This window comes from Carcharhinus amblyrhynchos, chromosome 24 (genome assembly GCF_965287045.1).
Source record: "Carcharhinus amblyrhynchos chromosome 24, sCarAmb.v2.hapA, whole genome shotgun sequence".
Taxonomy (NCBI): domain Eukaryota; kingdom Metazoa; phylum Chordata; class Chondrichthyes; order Carcharhiniformes; family Carcharhinidae; genus Carcharhinus; species Carcharhinus amblyrhynchos.
The window spans coordinates 15,110,166-15,124,618 of NC_137347.1; the positions used below are offsets into that span (position 1 = coordinate 15,110,166).

A 14,453-nucleotide genomic window follows, 5' to 3' on the forward strand; every position below is an offset into this window, starting at 1 on the left:
TAATGCCCTACTCATTTATTCAGTCAAAGTCTTGAAGTTTATGTTACCTTTCCAGACTGCCTGGGAAGACAGCATCTTACAGTTCTCATAATTAATGTTAGTATACTCAAAATTAAGTGTTAACTATTTATAATTATAAAACGTTATTAAAGCTTTGTGTTGTAGGTTATATGACCAGCCTTACTGATACATCTGTTGATTAATTGTTTATTCTTTAATTGTCTCACAATTAAGCTATTTATCTGGTCAGGCTGGTTTCCAATAACATGCTAATGAGTTTAGTTCTTGAAATGGTTTCTTTTCACTTGGTGTCAGCACAAAATGCTTCTAATTTTTTGTTTGATTTGATCTGATTTATTATTGTCACATATATTAGTACACAGTGAAAACTGTTGTTTCTTGCACGATACAGACAAAGCATACCGTTCAGAGAGGGGGCAGAATGTAGTGTTACAGTCATAGCTAGGGTTCAGAGAAAGATTGGCTTTAGATAGGTCCATTCAAAAGCCTGGCAGCAGAGAAGAAGCTGTTCTTGAGTTGGCTGGTACGTGATGAATCATATTATGTTCATTGTGCTAAAGACAATATTGATTGATTCTGACTATAAAATGATCGTCGTACTAAAACTGTTGATCTGGAAATTATCAACAACATGCATTGTCAGACGTGGAACCTTGATGTGCCGTGCTTCACCATGAGATTTAATATACTGGCACCACATCAGGTGGCTTTGAAAGATATGAAGTATGTGAAATTGCAGTACGACCAATCAGCAATCAACTAACGTGCTAGAAAAAAGCTTTGTTTGTCCAACCAAGTTTAAGTGACTTCTAAACTACATTTAACTATTATTATTTATTACCAACCTGCTGACAGCGACTTTTTAATATTTTTTGCCGGATGTAGACATGGCTAGGCCACCATTTATTGCCCATTCCTAATTACCCTTGAGAAGGTGATGGTGAACCGCCTCCTGGAACCAGTACAGCTGAGACAGGAATTCTAGGGTTTCGATGCAGTGACAATTCAGGAATGGCAGTGTGGTTCCAAGTCAAGATGGCTTGGAGGGCAACTTGCAGATGGTGTTCCCTTGCTGAAGACACTTGAACGTAGGAACATGCAACTAAGGAGCAGGAGTTGGCAATTTAGCCTGGTTTATCAAAAATCTAACTCAGTTTTGAATGAATTCAATGATTGTGTTAGAAACAGTTCTGTGAAGTTTACTTAAATTTAAAATTTAAGGTTCATTTATTAATGTCATAAATGAGCTTACATTAACACTGCAATGAAGTTACTGTGAAAATCCCCCAGTAAGACCATAAGACATAGGAGCAGAATTGGGCCACTTGGCCCATCGAGTTACTCCGTCATTCAATCATAGCTGATAGTCATCACACTCTGGCACCTGTTTAGGTACACTGAGGAAGAATTTAGCATGACCAATGACCTATCCAGCACATCTTTCAGACTGTGGCAGGAAACCGGAGCACCTGGAGGAAACCCACGCAGACACGGGGCGACTCCGCATAGTCACCCAAGCTGGGAATCGAACCTGGGTCCCTGGCACTGTGAGGCAGCAGAGCTAACCACTGGGGATTAGGGCATATCTTAAGAAGGAAGGTTTAACAGGTTTTGCCTGTATCTATTGGAATTTAAAAGAACCAGCCTCCTCTACTTTCTGGGAAGAGAGTTCCACGGACTAATAATTCTCTGAGAGAAAAAAAATCTCATCATCTTATCAGGGACACCCTGTATTTTAAATTGTATTATCTTGCTCTGGTCTCTTCTCTCTCTCTCTCCTAATGGTAAGCACCCTCTTAGCACCCTTCCTGTCAAATTCCTTCAGGATCATTAAGAACATAAGAAATAGGAGCAGGAGTAGGCCATCTAGCCCTTCGAGCCTGCCCCGCCATTAACTAAGATCATGGCTGATCTGTCGTGGCTCAGTTCCACATTCCCACCCACTCCCCATAACCCTTAATCCCCTCGCTTGTCAAAAACCCATCAACCCGCGTCTTAAAAATATTTAGCGAGGCAGCCTCCACCACTTCAACGGGCAGAGAATTCCAGAGATTCACCACCCTTTGAATGAAGAAGTTCCTCCTCAACTCCGTTCTAAACCGCCCCCCCTTTATCTTGAGGCTATGCCCCCTAGTCCTACTGTCCTTTCTGAGCGGGAAGAGTCTCTCCACCTCTATCCTATCCATCCCATTCATCATCTTATATGTCTCAATGAGATCTCCCCTCATTTGTAAGATCCTTGCTCATTCTTCTAAACTGCTCCATCAGTTTGAAATTGTGTGTGATTGAATGTAGCCCCCTTTTAATTTTGAGTTCAATTTAAAAATAATGCAGCAGTCAAGCTAAACAAGATAAAGGTTAGTTAGTGATGAAACTATTGTTGAAAGTCGCTTGAAGTGAAATTGATAATGTTTGTAATTAAAATACAGATACAAAGATTAAAATGCAGAGAAGGAAGAAAAGCAATACTTAACAAAGAGATTTCAAGTCAGTCTCTGTGAGATATCTTTGCTGGTCCATTGTTTGAATTCTTTCCTTTCAAAGTGAAAGTGTTGAAACTTGAGGTTCATCTTTATAGCTGTGATGGCTTTTGAAGTTAAATTGTATGATAGAATCCCTCAAGTGCACAAAGAGGCTATGTACTCCATCGAGCCTGCACTGACTCTCTGAAAGAACATCTCACCCAGGCAAAGAGCAACCCCGCACGGGAAACAGGCCCTTCAGCCCAACGAGCCTGCGCCACCATCTTAACAAAGCATTTTCCTACACCTACCTTGACCCGTGTGTATGCGTATGGTACCCCCATTGGAAACCAGATTCAGGGGAGAATAGTTTAGGGACAATTTGTTACACCAATCAGCCTAAGAGCACATCTTTGGGGTGTGGGAGGAAACCAGAGCACTCGGAGGAAACCCACGCAACCACAGGGAGAATGCGCAAACTCCCACAGACACTGGCACTGAGCTGTTGTGGTGCCCATCTGCTGGTCCAGTTTTAAGCACACACAACGACGCGAAGTACTCGGCCACTCTCAAAGCATCCAAGAGCAGCCCACGCACGACCCACCGTGTGCATGCCCCTCGTTAGACAACAAGGCGCCCCCATCTGCCCTATCCCTGTAACCCTGCGCATTTACCATGGCTTATCAACCTAACCAACACATCTTTGGACACTAAGGGGCAAGTTAGCATGGCCATACACAAAATCTGCACAACTTTGGAGTTTTCCTTTTTAGGTGGATCCAATAGGTAGAGCCACTGGCCAAAGGCGAGATTTTCCATTTCCGTCGCAGTCAACGGGGTTTCCAGTTGTTTGCACCCTCCACTACCAGGGAATATGTTGCAGGAGCTTGCCATTTGCCAACAGTACTGATCCCATTGACAGGAATGACTGGAGAATCAAACAGTGCTAGGAAGTTATTCAGATTGCAGCATTCTTTCTACCAGAACAATGAGCAGGACTTTTCCACCCTGCATACCTCAGGGATCATCTGTACTCACTGAAAGTTAATGGACTGTTGGCTGGGCTGTCAAATCTCACACAAAGGTGCCACCATGACAGTACTGGAAATTCCTGGCCAGTGAATTCTCACACCTTTAGAAGATTCAATTATGTTGTCAAGGCAACCTTGAATTATTAATGCCTCTTAGTGACTCGTTCTGAGATAATGTTGTTCAACAATGCTTAAACAAGCAACTGTGGAGACAGTTGTCTGCTGTGAAAGGACTTTTCAAACTTAACCGCAAAGTTTTTTTCACAAGGAAGAATGCACTTTTAACAATGTACCTTAAAAATCAGCAATATTGTAACTTGCATGACTGTGACATCTGCAATCTCTCTCCATTTGAACTGTTTTTAGTTTATTTGTTAGTATCACAGTTAGGCTTGCATTAACACTGCAATGAAGTTACTGTGAAAATCACCGAGTCGCCACATTCGGCCTCCTGTTTGGGTACTGAGGGAGAATTTAGTATAGCCAATGCATCTAACGAGCACATCTTTCAAACTGTGGGAGGAAACTCATGGGGACAACATGCAGACTCCACACAGAGTGATCCAAGCTGGAATTGAACCCGGGTCCCTAGTGCTCAGAGGCAGCAGTGCTAACCACTGTGCCACCATGCTGCCACACAGTGTATTGCTTTTTTTGTCTTCATGCCAAAGGGGACAAGTTCACTTCTTCCCACATTTTACTCTATCTGCCAAACCTTTGCTTACTCAGTTAACCAGCCTCTCTATCTCCTCTTGACAATTTACTTTCCAACCTCTCTTGGTGTCACCAGCAAAGCTATCTACCATATATTCATTCCCTTCCATCAAGTCATTGGCCAGAATTTTATAAATCGTCCTCCCCACCCCCCGCCCACCGTACCCTGGCAGGTCCTGAGGTTGGGGAGCAGTGCAGAATTGCATGGCTGGGATTCCCTCCAGCATCCCTCCCACCCCGACTCAGATGCAATTCGACAGTGGGGCAGGCAGAGTCTCAGATAGGAAATCAACCCATATACCTATTATGACCATATTCCTATTACAGCCTTTAAGTAGCCACTTAATGGTCACTAAATGGCCTTTCCATGGCCAGCCCCAATCTTCCGGCTGACGGGCACCAGTTGGAACAGAGTGATAAATCGAAGTAGTTAACAAACTTGGAGCTCTGGCTCTCCCTGTACCCCACTACGGCCCTACCCCCTCTTCAATCCTGACCTATCCTCTGACATTGAGATCACCAACTACTCTCCCCATCTCCTGACCACCAGGGCATCCCCTATCCTCCCTCCCTCATTGTTACTTCCCTGGTGTGTGGCCCTGGGACCTCAGTTCAGGCATGGCACTGCAGTACCTCTTCCAGCCACTGTAGCACTGTGCTTTTCGGGGACTGGAGGGCTGTTGGCCAATCAAACTGGCTGATGGGTCTCCAAGGCAGAATTGCCATCTGGGGCGGACATAGTTCTACCTGCTGCTACTCAAAGCTCAATTGGTGTAGGGATGGACTTCAGAGCCGGTCGGGATTCATTCCCTGAAAGAGGTTGGAATGAAGTATGGCCTTTTTTGGTGCTGTATATTCTATGTAACCTTTACAATTGACAATGAATGAATATGTAGAATGTCTAGCCCATTGGTCTACCTGTCTCAGCTGACAGTCAAAGTGTCACATGCTGTGTCCCTTTACTGGAGGAACTTCGATTGCAAGGCAGGATCCATGGCATTGTCTTCAGAACATTGGCCGCACTTACTAATTGTATTGTTGTATGTTTCATGTCCAGGAATGTTTTCTGTCGATACTAATTTCATAGTTATACCTCAAAGATATTTTATTTCTTTCAGTTTAATGTTTCTCACTCCTAAAACTTGTATTGATTTAATCATTTCTAACCACACTCTATTCTCTTGAGGAATTTCCTATCTGCCTTCAGTAAGGTGCCTAAGCCTGGGTTCATATATCTTGCTGGATCTGAATTATAGAATCCCTACAGTTCAGAAAGAGGCCGTTCTACCCTTCTAGTCTGTACCAACTCTCTGAAAGAATATCTTAGAAATCATAGAAACCCTACAGTACAGAAAGGGGCCATTTGGCCCATCGAGTCTGCACCGACCTCAATCCCATCCAGGCCTACCCCCATATCCCTACATATTTTACCCAATAATCCCTCTAACCTACACATTTCAGGACACTAAGGAGCAATTTAAGCACGGCCGATCAACCTAACCTGCACATCTTTGGTCTTTGGAAGGAAACTGGAGCATCCAAAAGAAACCCATGCAGACACGAGGAGAATGTGCAATCTCTGCACAGACAATGACCCATGCCAGGAATTGAACCCAGATCCCTGGAGCTGTGAAGCAGCAGTGCTAACCACTGTGCTACCATGCTACCTTAGGTCTTATCCAGGCCTATCTCCCTCTCACCCCTGACCTATCCCCGTAATCCTGTGCATTTACCATAATTAATCCACTCAGCCTACATATCATTGGACACTAATGCTGGAATTTTACTGGCACGCCCACCCCGGTATAGGGGCAGGAAAGGCTCACAGAACGGCATTCTCCGTTGGCCTTGGGCGGGATCTTACAAGTTTCCAGCGAGCAAGACGGTAAAATTCTGGCATCTGAGGCAATTTCACACAGTTACTCCACCTAGCTTGCACATCTATGGGCATCATAACATGAGAGCAAAAATATACAAGTATATTTCATACCATCCAAAGATGCTCAGCATAATTAATAAATCTGCTTTGCCATGTAGATAAGAACATTGTCAATGGGAGACCTCACACCCCCTATCAGTAGAAAACATTCTGCAGCAATTAAGCTATCCATTGCCATTTGTGCATGGCAATAAATAAAATGCTCATTATTTTTGTTTGGTGCACTTGTGTTTAATTGATAGACTTAGAGTGTGCTCGATGAACCTTTTGAGGTGCAGCTGAAATTGGCTTTTCAAATGAAGAGACCTGAAAATAATGTGGGAATATTGAGACCAGTCATGATTAGAATTAATTTGGTGCAATTGGGTTTCCTTTCACCAATATTCCCTTCATTTGCAAACTCATCTCCACTCCTAAGAGCGCTTCAGGTATAAAGTCAGAATCTGGAGTGTCTGAAGACCTGACACTCCTCAATATCAGGTGAGACTCCCTGATTGGGCAGGCAATTGTTACCTCAATCAAGGAGCTCATACTCCAAGAAGCTAAACTCTCGGTGCTCATTGAGGTAAATACACTGGGGTTCTGTGCCGTGCACAATGAAAGCAGTGTCTGAGTTCACAATGAAGAGACCTCTGGACAGGATTTTCCGGCTGCATTTGTCCCAAGGCCGGAGATTCCTGCCCCAGGTCAATAAGCCTTTGCATGGTCTGCCAACGTTTCTGTCCTGCCAGCTATGATTCCCGTGGAGAGCAGGATAGGAAATGTTTGCCTCTCTGAGCCTCCCAAAATCCCAGAAAAGTTGCTATAAGTATCGGATTGTAAACAGTTGTGTTGTAAACTGGCATTGGAACAAGGTTGAGTTAGCCTGGTGGGGGATGACCCCAGTGAGTAAGTGTTGAGAAGATTTTAAGACATTATTATACATACCCTAAAACAATTGTAATTATTTAATAAAGTTTCAGAAGTTTTCATATGTAGATAGTGGTGTTTGATATGGTTTGTTCAGACCTCGGATTAAAAATCTGACTTAGGGCAAATGGTTGACAACCGTAGGTGTGCCAGCACACACCTATTTGCTTCATAACGTTAAGAAGAAATGTCTCAGTTACTGGTGCAGAAGGAGGCCATTCAGCCCATCAAACCTGCACTGACAACAATCTTACTTAGACCTTCCCCCAGTAACCCATGTACTTACCTGCTAACCCCCCTGACATGAAGGGGAAATTTATAGCATAGCCAATCCACCTAACCCACACATCTTTGGAGTGTGGACGGAAACCGGAGCACCCAGAGGAAACCCACACAGACATGGTGAGAACTTGCAAACTCCACACTGACCAGAGGCCGGAATTGAACCCAGGCCTTGGCACTGTGAGACAGCAGTGCTAACCACCATGCCATGCCACCCTGCAGAATTGTAATGCTCAAATAAATGAACATGTGACACAAGGAGCAATTTAATATATTCCTCACAAATATCATGTGGCCTTGTACGCAGAGAATTAAGACCAACCATAGCCTTGGTGAACAATTGAGGTGAGAGATCAAATGTTATCTGATAATATATGACAAGCTAATTCAATAATGTTGAAAGTCAGATATTCTCTCCTTTTATTTCTTTGCTACTTTGATTTTGTATTTTTATTCCTCGTTAACCAGAAAAATATACATCAGTTTGGGATGAAGAGTGGAATTGTTTGGCAGCACAGTGGTTAGCACTGCTGCCTTACAGTGCCAGGGACCCGGGTTTAATTCCCGGCTTGCGTCACTGTGTGCGCGAAGGCTGCACGTTCTCTCCATGTCTGTGTGGGTTTCTTCTGGGTGCTTCGATTTCTTTTCACAGTCTAAAGATGTGCGGTTTAGGTGAATTAGCCATGCTAAATTGCCCGTTCGTGTCAGGGGGACTAGCTAAGGTAAATACATGAGGTTATGGGAATAGGGCTGAGTGGGATTGTTGTCGGTGCAGACTCGATAGGCCAAATGGCCTCCTGCTGCACAGTAGGATTTTTTTGATTCAATGAGTCACAGAATGAATTTGTTTGATTCTTCTTGCCCATGACTAGTATGCTGATGTGTAAAGTATGTGCTTTCCCTTCTCCTCAGAGTGAGAATCTCAATTAAATAATTCCAGCAGTAAGCTTTTGTGAGCTTTAAAATAAAGAAAATTATTTATTGTCATGCAATTGTTCCACATTTTAAAATGTAGTGTCTCACTCACTCATCTTCATACATACATGTTTACACACAAAGGTTAGATGCAGACAGGGGTAAAATAATAGTCATAATTTACAATGACCTAAGTCTCTATTGTGGCAGGCCTGTTGCTTCTTAGATGAAGGTGATGGCCTAGTCAAAGTGAAAGTCTGGTAAGGCAAAGGGTTCTCAGGAAGCTGCTAAGTGTCCTGTATGCAAATTTCTAAGAGGTTGATTTAAAGTTATGTTCTTATGTTCTTATGTAAGTTGCAACAGGTTAAAGGGAGTCCTTCTAATCCTATAGGAAAGATGGTGGTTTAATGGAAATATCATTCACACGTAATACAGAGACACCATGGCAGCTGTTAGGATTCAACTTCAATTACTAAAATCTGGGATTGAGAATTAGAAGTTATCATTAAAGACCTATAATGTTATTTAGGGAAAAAGATCTGCATCCTTACATGATATGGTTTACATGTGGCTTCAGATCCACAACATCTTTAGCAGTGGACTACTAACTGTCCTCTGAAATGGTCTAGCTGGTTACTCAGTTCAAATGCAATTAGAGAAGGTTCACAGATGTTGTCCTTGGCAGCGACACCTGTATCTCATAAAAGAATTCAGGAAAATTCAACATCAGTCTATAAAGTTATTTTTGTTTCCTTTTGAGAGAGGGGAATGGTATTATAGAATCACACAATGCAGAAAAGGCCCTTTTGCCCATCAAGTCTGCACAAACACATGAAAAAGCACCTGACCTTCCACCTAATCCAATTTACCAGCGTTTGATCCATAGCCTTGAATGTTGTGATGTGCCAAATGTTCATCTAGGTACTTCATAAAGGATGTGAGGCAACCGGCCTCCACCACCCTCCCAGGCAGTACATTCCAGACCGTCACCACCCTTCAGGTAAAAATGTTTCTCCTCACAACTCCCCTAAATGTCTTGCCCCTCACCTTGAACCCATGTCCCCTTGTGACTGACCCTTCAGCTCAGGGGAACAGCTGCTCTTTATCCACTTTGTCCATGCCCCTCATAATCTTGTACACCTCACTCAGGTTGTCCATTAGTCTTCTCTGCTCCAACGAAAACAACCCAAGCCTATCCAACCTCTCTTCATAACTTTCAATCCACAAAGAAGTGATCTTCAAGTGGTCATGTTATTGAGCCTTTTGTGATTTAAAATATCAAAATAACTTTGAAGTTCAGAATATATTGGGGCATGACAGGAGCAAAGGTGTTTCTCTCACTCACAGCCTGAGAAATTGGAGCAAGAAAACACTCCGGTGATAAAGTACTGCCACATATGTGTCACTCTGGACTCTTCAGTCAGAAGTTTCTGGGTTCGTGTCCTTCTTCCAAAAAAATCGGAGCTGATGCTCCAGTGCAGTTCTGGGGGCATGCTGCACTGTCAGGTGTGCTGTCAATGTTAAGCTGAGGGCTCACCTGCCCTCTCAGATGTCAAAGATTGCATAGCAGTATTTGGAAGAAATGCAGTGGGGTTATCTCTGGTGTGCTTGCAAATATCTATCCCTCAATCAAAATCACTAAAACCGATTATTCATATAGTCGTTTGTGGGAGCTTGCTGTGCACAAATCGTCTGTTGCATTTCCTATTTGCTACCCTATATCTTTCATTATAAAGCACTTGGGGATGTCTTAAGATCATGAAAGGCGCTGTATAAAACTAACTGCCTGTTCATTGACAGGGCGTGTAATTAATATGTGACAAGCTTACACAGGCGGTTTCCACTAGAAACATGGGGGTGAGTTTTCCTGTTCTGCCTGCCACAGTAATCGGAGCAGGCAAGGGGCAGACCACGGGCAGGATTTTCTGGTTACAGAGCGAGCGCTGCCAGAAAGTCCCACCCATGGAATTTTTAAAGGAAACATCTGACAACAGAAAGCGTGCATAGACATAACCTTTTAAAAATATTACAGAGTGTTTCAATATTTTGTTATGCAATAATTGATATTCTCAGAAGGTTATCACACATCATGGCAGATTTTACTAACTAACAGTTTATTGGCACAAACTAATTGTCAGCTATTAATTACATGATACATAAAGTAACAGTTGGTTTGGAATGAATTAGTGGTTCGAACACTTTCAGCATTCTCTGAACACCTCAGTAGCGCAGCGACTTGTAACATCTTTGAATTATGCCTGTACTCATCATCAGCACTGATTATATTGGATAAGAGCAAAATACTGCGAATGCTGGAATCTGAAACAAAAGTTCATTTTTACAGTAACTTCACAGTTACTTCATTGCAGTGTCAGTGTAAGCCTACCTGTGACTAATAAATAAATATACTTTAAACAGAAACAGAGGATGCTGGAAAATCTCAGCAGGTCTGACAGCATTTGTGGGAAGAGAATAGAGCCAAAGTTTCGAGTCTGGATGACCCTTTGTCTGCAGACGAAGAGTCATGTGGACTCAAAACATTGGCTGTATTTTCTCCCCGCAGATGATGTCAGACCTGCTGATTATATTGGAGTTGCTCATTATTCATTATGTCTCTATATGATGCCCAAAAATCATCCAAGACGTTTTGCAAAACATTGCTTCTGCAAAGTAAATAAATGTGGTAAAATGCAAGAAGTGCAAAGGTACTTGCTCAGCTGAAAGAGAACACTGGACAGCAGGAAAATAATTAGCATCAGGGAATGGAGCACTGGCCAAAAGAGTGTGAGGAGAGTCGTGTACCGTTCTGAGCCCCGCATCTTGGGAAGGGTATGCTGACTTCAGGAACAGAACAATCCAGTGATTCTTTTTCCTCATGCAGACAGCAAAATCCCCTGGTTGCCACACTCTGGAACCCGTTCGGGGACATTGAGGGAGAATTTATCATGGCCAATGCACCTAAAGTTGGGCAAGTGAGTGTATTTCAGTGGGAAAACATCTGGGAATAGTGACCATTAGTTCATTTAGATTTATAATCGATTTGTAAGGTAATGACAAATGGTTAGCATCATTTGCACAATCTGGGTACCTGCCTGGGACAAGCCAGGGCAGTGTAATTAGGGAATGCTGTATCTCTGAAATGGTAAAACAGCCTCTTCAATCCATTTTTGCAGCTAATATGATGAAAGCAGAGCAGAACAACCTGTCAGAATCTGTTTCGGTAATGCCTCGCAATTCTGAGATCTTTCATTATGAACTTTCATTATGAACTTTCAAAGGAAAATAGTTGCCGGATAGGAATTGATAAAAATGCATGCTGGAAGAAGACTCTCTCAGATGGCAAATTCTTGAGGATATGTGTAAAATATACATGTAAATTCATCCTCATTATTCAGAAAAGGCCAGAAAGATTTCCAAATAATCCCTCAGAATGAAGTACCAAGAGGCTCTAATAAAATGGTCTGTCAGGTAAATTGCAGTATTTGCAGCCGTGTGATTGCACCTGGATTTCAGTAAAACAATCGTGAAAGGATGTGTTTAAATTTGAGGTAGCACTCTGGAAGAGGGACACTTTGGTACTTTGGCACTTCCAGTGGATCAGTGAGTTCCATTTGTTTGTATTATTTAACAGGCTAATCTTCTTTTGAAACAATTTCACTCTCATATTCATGCATTCTGGTTTGATGGTTATATGCCATCACTCTGTGTCATCACATTGGGTTGTCCGGAGGTTTTTCAGAAAAAGGAACAGGATTTTTTGTTCATGATGATGAGTCTTCCTCTTCGCTGCAAGTATATACATTTTTCCAAAGCAAGCTGAAAACCCTCCTTCAGAAATGGTCACAAACTGACTGTTGGGTCAAGTGGAAGTACGTAGGAAGAATGGGAAGATCAACTAAAAACCATTGATCAATGCTTTGGGGGAGCTGATGGTAGCATCCACTGACTACACCAAAAACACCTTATAATGCATTTTCATGTGAGGAAAATAAACTTGTGACGTTTTTAAGTTAAAATTTATTTATTAGTGTCTCAAGTATTAACACTGCAATAAAGTTACTGTGAAAATCCCCTTGTCGCCACACTTGGGCGCCTGTTTGGTGATACTGAGGGAGAATTTCGCATGGCTAATGCACTTAACCAACATACGTTTCATATTGTGGGAGGAAAGTGGAGCACCCAGAGAAAACCCACACAGACACGGGGAGAACATGCAGACCCCGAACAGACAGTTACCCAAGCCGGGAATTGAACCTGGGTCCCTGGCGCTGTGAGGCAGCAGTGCTAACCATTGTACCAAGATGAATTTGTGGAAAATAAATTGAAACCTCTTCAAAAAAACTCCAAGCTTGAAAAATTTAGCCATTTAGCTAAATTTAGCTACTCTTCCTACTTGACCCACAGTTTTCCATGTGACTACTAATTCTATCACAAATAATTGTTTCCAGAAACTTGCGCAGTATTGATGTTAACGTGACTGGTCAGTATTTGCCAAGGCCCCCTATTTCTGCTGCATGTGTATGCAAGTACATAGGGGGCAGCACAGTGGTTGGCACTGCTGCCTCACGGCGCAGGGACCCGGGTTTGATTCCCGGCTTGGGTCATGCTTTGTGTGGAGTCTGCACATTCTCCCCATGTCTAAGTGGGTTTCCTCCAGGTGCTCTGGTTTTCTCCCACAGTCTAAAAGACGTGCTGGTTAAGTGCATTGACCAAACAGGTGCCGGAGTATGGCGACTCAGGAAATTTCACAGTAGCTTCATTGAGTGTTAATGTAAGCCATACTTGTAACTAATAGATAAACATTTTATTTTTACTTTAACTTTGTATGTGTCCTAATGACTACATGAGGGCCGAATGTTTGACATTTCCATGGAGGCAAAAGGTCTTCAGAAAAGTGTCATATATGGACCTAAGGGCCTGTTACTGTGTTGTACTGTTCTTTGTTCTTATTTTGTTTTTAATTACTTTTTTCAATTTAACGATTAATGAATTTGCTCTTTCTTTGGTTGCTTCCTTATTCTCACAGTTTAAATAATTACTTTGGAAAAGGCCTATCCTCATGGTAAAAAAGTTTAAACCTTTTTTGTGACCAACCAAGGAGGATGAGTAAAAGGTAGCCAGTTCACCACTTTCCACCCAGCCCTAAAAGGAAATACCCATGGGATCCTAGGGCAAGTGGCAAATTGGATCCAAAATTGGCTCAGTGGCAGGAGCCAAAGGTTAATGGTTAATGCTTGGATTTATGACCAAAAGGTTATTTCCAGTGAGAAGCTGCAGGCTCTGCACAAGGTTCCTTGTGGAAGGTGAATTAAAACCTCCAGTCTGTAGCATGTCTGTTGTTGTAATATGCCTTTAGGGGATTGGAGCATGATGTCACTGAAAGGAAGTGTATCATGTCACCCTGTTTAGCTCTACTTTTGCTGCTGGTGTCTTGAAGCAGAAGTCCATAACATAATAAATATATATATGTTATTATAAGACAAAGGCGCAGAATTAGGCCACTCGGCCCATCTGCTCCGCCATTCAATCATGATTGATATTTTTCTCATCCCCCTTCTCCTGCCCTTTCCCCATAACCCCTGAGCCCCTTATTAATTAAGAACCTATCTATCTCTGTCTTTAAGACACTCAATGACCTGGCCTCCACAGCCTTCTGCGGCAAAGAGTTCCACAGATTCACCACTCTCTGGCTGAAGAAATTCCTCCTCATCTCTGTTTTAAAGGATCGTCCCTTTGTGCTCTCTGGTTCTAGTTTTTCCTATTAGTGGAAACAATGTCTCCACATCCACTTTACCCAGGCCTCACAGTACTCTGTAAGTCTCAATAAGATTCCCCCTCATCCTTCTAAACTCCAACGAGTACAGACCCAGAGTCCTCAACCATTCCTCATTCGACAAGCTCTTCTTTCCGGGGATCATTCTTGTGAACCTCCTCTGGACCCTTCTCAAGGCCAACACATCCTTCCTTAGATATGGGGCCTAAAACTGCTCACAATATCCAAACGGGGTCTGACCAGAGCCTTATACAGCCTCAAAAGTACACCCTTGCTCTTGTATTCTTGCCCTCTCGCTATGAATACTAACATTGCATTTGCCTTCCTAACTGCCGACTGAAACTGCATGTTAACTATAAGAGAATCTTGAACAAGTTCACACATTTAGAATTGCTAAAAGAACTCGC

At 42.7% G+C, this 14,453-nt stretch overlaps 1 protein-coding gene across 1 annotated transcript in view; it reads left to right on the forward strand.

Annotated features, from left to right (window-relative positions):
- The window catches only part of csmd2 (CUB and Sushi multiple domains 2), a 1,720,603-nt gene that overhangs the window by 1,391,479 nt on the left and 314,671 nt on the right, over window positions 1-14,453 (forward strand). The window lies entirely within an intron of this gene.